The sequence below is a fragment of the Engraulis encrasicolus genome, chromosome 23 (assembly GCF_034702125.1).
Source record: "Engraulis encrasicolus isolate BLACKSEA-1 chromosome 23, IST_EnEncr_1.0, whole genome shotgun sequence".
Classification (NCBI taxonomy): domain Eukaryota; kingdom Metazoa; phylum Chordata; class Actinopteri; order Clupeiformes; family Engraulidae; genus Engraulis; species Engraulis encrasicolus.
Window position 1 is genome coordinate 18,155,041 of NC_085879.1, and position 5,000 is coordinate 18,160,040.

Genomic DNA, 5,000 nt, shown 5'->3' on the forward strand with positions numbered 1-5,000 from the left:
TCCTAGTATGGTCCAAGTAGTCATTTTTGCAGCTAAAAATGGCTATTTTTGGAAATTCAAAATGGTGGACCATGGAGAAGATCCCCCTTTTCATGTATGAAAAGTGCATTTTTTCCAGTCATAGTGAATACTTAGACTTTGATGGTGGTGGTAAGTATTCATGAAAAAGGTAGCATTAGTGAATGTGCAGCATGAATTCTGGAAATAAACAACAAAAAATCTCACACAGTGTCCCTTTAAACATTTCATTTGAAGGGGTCTAAATAAGTGTGTCATGTAACCAGCACAAGAATGACATGTCACATCCAGGACATTAATGACATTATTGGTGTCTATGAGTGTTGTCATAATGTGTTTTGGTGGTTTTTGGGAAGTCAAGTTCAGAATGTCATACCATACCAAGAACCTAGTGACACATTATGACAGTTACGGCAACCTTATGGATATGGAGACCCCTGAAGACAACTGTTGCATTACCAACTTTGTGAGTCCAAAATAGGCTCCAAGACTTACGGTATTTCATGTCTGTCATGACTCATGACATATTCAACTTCCTGGGTGGTGTTTGTTGGCGATCAGAATAGTAACCAGTGGCTTCAGACGATCTGACAGAAGTGTTTTCCCACCAAGCAGAGAGTATGTTGGACCTCTTTGTGGCCGTGCTTCACCAGTAGATATCTAGACATTGCTACCAATCACTACCAAACTAATGATGTCTTAGGTATGTAGCCTACTGTATGGTACATGTATGTCCTTTTGTGGTGCACAGCTGTTAAGCTGTTTGTGGTTATGTGTGTTGCACAGCTGTTAAGCTGTTTGTGTTTCTGTGTGGCACACACCTGTTAAGCTGTTTGTGTTTCTGTGTGGCGCACACCTGTTAAGCTGTTTGTGATTTTGTTTCTGGTGCACACACGTCAAGCTGTGGGTGCTCCTTTGTTGCGCAAGAGCTTGCTCAGGTGCATGTGGTATGTGTTTTAGCTTAGCTTTTGTGCCAACCATACATAAGAGATGGGGCTTGATCTGGATGGGAAATTGGCAGGAGCAGGATCATGGGTCATCTATCAAATGCCTCTGTAAGATATCAACTAGTCTGAAAGCTCACTAGGAGGTGTCAGTGTAGCCAAATAGTCTTTGGGATGGGGTGGGGTGTGGTGGGGTGACGGGTAGGTTAGCTCAGTGAAATCACAGTCCATGCAGACAGGTTACTTGATGGGTGTGTGGTGTGTGTTGCTGGGGGAACACTGTTGGCTGTAAGCCCACTGGCAGGTGATGGAGGAGGCAGTGTGTGTGTGTGTGTGTGTGTGTGTGTGTGTGTGTGTGTGTGTGTGTGTGTGTGTGTGTGTGTGTGTGTGTGTGTGTGTGTGTGTGTGTGTGTTTGTGTGTGCGTGCGTGTTGTGATGGGGTTGCTGGAAATGTAAACCTATTTGCAGGTGCTAGGCGCCTATGAACGTGTGCATTTGTGTGTCTGTGCTGCCTGTGAATGTACTGTATGTGTGCGTGTGGTATTGTGTGTGTGCTGTGTAAGCCAGGTGCTGAAGTAGGAGCACTGTCCATGAACTTCCCACCAGAGAGAGCCATGGATTGGGACTGACCACCAGACTCAAGTTGAGTCCAATTCTATAAGAGAAGTGGACATGGCATCTCACTGGAGGCCCCAGTCTGAGCATCCATATCAATATGTGCGGTCCACACGGTTTTCTTCCAGTGAGAACATAATCTTCATAATCTAAAATGCTGTTGATATTATAATTTTGACAAAAATGTTACTATGATGTCATTTTAATAAATACACTTAAGGTAAGTATTATTGGAGTACCAAAAGGGCCCAGCTGTGTCTCAGGAGAAGTGCAGTAATGTCACCAACGTGCCAACCTCAGCCCCTCAGACCCTGAGGTTTGTGGGCAACTTGTGGCCAACTCCTGCGCCATCTCCTCATAGTGTGGATTGCATCAAGGTCATCACCACCCCGTCATCTGATGACACAGCTGCTTGGCTAAAGGAGCTTGGACCCCTCAAGTTTGTGGCGAATGTCAGTCTGCCTGTTGAGGTTCTTCATGGTCAGCAGAACAACATGGCAGTGAAGCCCAGATGCCCGGCAGCATAACCCAAGGAGGAGTAATGGCTCCAGGGATCAACCCGATTTCCTCAACATCTGCAGCTCCTGTGATCTTCTCCACTGGGGCCTTTGGTAGAAGTCCAACTCACTCCCATCAGGCCGCTGGATTTCAGTACAGCAGAGAGGACCACCTGAAGATGATCGAGCTCCATGGCGAAATGCTTACCAAGTACAGACAGCTTAGGTTCAAGGCTGAGAACGTCGACATGATGATGAGGCAGTCAGCCAACTCTGCAGAGCTCCAGAAGAAGGCAGAGAGCAAGAAAGGCGGGAGCTGGGATGAGGAGATGAAGGCTCTGGATGATCTCACAGGAAGCCTGGTTCTTCCTGGTGACGCCGTTGATAAACTGGACGCCATTCCTGGCATCTTGGACTTGGCCAAAGAGATGGGCTTCCCTGAGAGTCGTCTAGAGAAATTACTTTATTCATACTTATCAAATATGTTTTACCTAGTGCTAAAATTAACATTTATTAATACTAAAATATTATGATCATCATCATTATTATTAACATTAAAAGAGATATTTATGTATGTAAAAAAAAAACGTAACTGTAACGAGTCCGTTCTTGCTTATGTGATTATCAATGATGTACGATTGACTTTTAATTTTTAATTAGCACTTCAATCATTCTTTTTCAATAGGGGGAATGTGAAATGTATACGAGTTTTTTTTGTTTTTTTATACCTCCACCAAGAAGGTTATGGTTTCGGTCACGTTGGTTTGTCTGTCTGTTTGTCTGCGTGTTTGTTTGTGTGTTGTGTGTCTGCATGTTTTACCACTACCTAAAGGTTAATTCCACCTAATTACTTAGCCAGGTTCTTGGAATACTCCCCTGGCCTCACCATGCTGCTGTTTTGTCCCCGCCAAACTTTCGTGTTCGTGTCTGAATGGATTCAAATGTGCACGTTTTTAAAATGTACTTTTGTACATGTTTGAACGGCAAATGCTTGTTGATGGATGTCTTCCAATGCACACACACCAATTGTTTTTTTTTAAATGTTTGTTTTGTTGTCATCCCCATCAGTGTTGCCAAGTGAAAGATTATGATGGGAACGTTTTATGGCATGGCCTCCTCAAACACCCCCTTAAGGCGGGCTAGGACTCAGCTGTTGTCATGGCTGTTTGCTCCCCTTTCTATCTATTCTTTTTCTTTCTCTCTTTCCTCTCTCTCTCTCTCTCTCTCTCTCTCTCTCTCTCTCTCTCTCTCTCTCTCTCTCTCTCTCTCACACACACACACATCTCTGTTTCTCTCTCTGTTTCTCTTTCCCTTTGTTTCTTTCCATCTCTCTCTCTCTCTCTCTCTCTCTCTCTCTCTCTCTCTCTCCCCTCTCCCTCTCTCTCTTTCTCTCTCCCTCTCTCTCTCTCTCTCTCTCTCTCTCTCTCTCTCTCTCTCTCTCTCTCTCTCTCTCTCAGTTTTTTTGCTAGCTCAAGATTATCAAAAAATAGCACTGCGAAGACAAATTGTGTGACGGACCCGCATTATCTCCAGAGCCCCAGAGCCCAGTGTCTCTGTGAGTTTGATGGAGACGATGATGGAGAGATCACTCAGAGGTCATCAGCAGCAGAGTGGAAGGCTGCCATGCTTCCCTTTCGCCCTTCCCTGCTTTCCTATCTTCTGTTCTACTCTCGTCTTCTCTTCTCTTCTCTTCTCTTCTCTTCTCTTCTCTTCTCTTCTCTTCTCTTCTCTTCTGAAATCCTACTATTGTCTTGTCTGCTCTGCTCTACTTTACCCTGCTCTCATCTCGTATATATTCTCTCTTCTCTTTTCTCTTCTTTCTTTCTCTCCTCTCCTCTCCTCTCCTCTCCTCTCCTCTCCTCTTCTCTTCTCTTCTCTTCTCTTCTCTTCTCTTCTCTTCTCTTCTCTTCTCTTCTCTTCTCTTCTCTTCTCTTCTCTTCTCTTCTCTGTTGTCAGCTGCTCTACGTGTGCTTGACCTGTTGTGTTTGGAGCATATGGCTGTGACCTCAGACAGCTGCTATGGTGACAGGTAGACAGACAGGTGGGCAGTTTTTTACTCGGCGGAGCTTATGCTACCTCTGCATGCTGTCGGAGAGATGATGGGTACCCCATTTGGGAAATCAGCATTATGCTAGACAGGTGGGCTGTGTTTCTCTAGGCACGTTGTGTTCTACCTCTTCATACTGTTGGACAGATGAGGATTCCCATTTGGGAAATAATTGTCAGCCCGTCTGTCTGCCTTTCTGTCTTTCTACAGAGGCTGGTCATGGTGCTTCAGCATTTGGGGGAGCATGCCTTTGGAAAAAGCTGTTTTGTTCCTACAATCCAAAACAAATGTAACGGCAATGCTTTATAATAGGAGTGCGAAGTGAACTATTTACCATTTGCTAATACTTAACTAATACTGAATAGCGTACAGTGTTACCAAATGCAACACGTGTATTAAACATGGAGGTGGCCATGGGATTACGTAAAGGTGTTGGCTATGATTATGTCCTCGTTTGTAAGTCGCTTTGATTATAAAGCTTCTGCCAAATGCAATATAATGTAATATAATAAAAGGGCCAGAGGTTAGCCCTCATTACCAATAGGAAGAATATAGGTCGTCTCCTATACTCTCACCCATGGCTTAACTCTTAAGACAAGGCCCCTGTTATAATATTGCCGCTAACAGAATGGCGATGACCAAGTCGTAATGTGTTGTAGTACTGGCCCCATGGTAGTAGACTAGTTGTAGTCATTGTAGACTATTATAATGTTCCATTGGTGGAACGATACACATGATGAGGCTATGCCACTTAACAAGCTGAGTATTGTTCCAGGGACTTTTTTTTAATTGCCATACAAATGTAAGTCCCTGCGGATCCAAGCATCTGTGAAGTGTAATCTACTTTTATGCTGGTCGACAGACCATAAGCTGTAATTC

At 44.2% G+C, this 5,000-nt stretch overlaps 1 protein-coding gene across 3 annotated transcripts in view; it reads left to right on the forward strand.

The window, feature by feature from the left end:
• Positions 1-5,000, forward strand: part of fgf13a (fibroblast growth factor 13a) — a 247,490-nt gene that overhangs the window by 91,691 nt on the left and 150,799 nt on the right. Inside the window, exon 1 of one of the 3 annotated variants that reach the window (XM_063190498.1) lies at positions 631-721. The exons of the other annotated variants lie outside the window; for them this stretch is intronic. The gene's annotated coding sequence lies outside the window, so the exon portion shown is untranslated. Of the gene's footprint in view, positions 1-630; positions 722-5,000 lie in introns of those variants that run through there. 3 annotated transcript variants of the gene reach the window in all.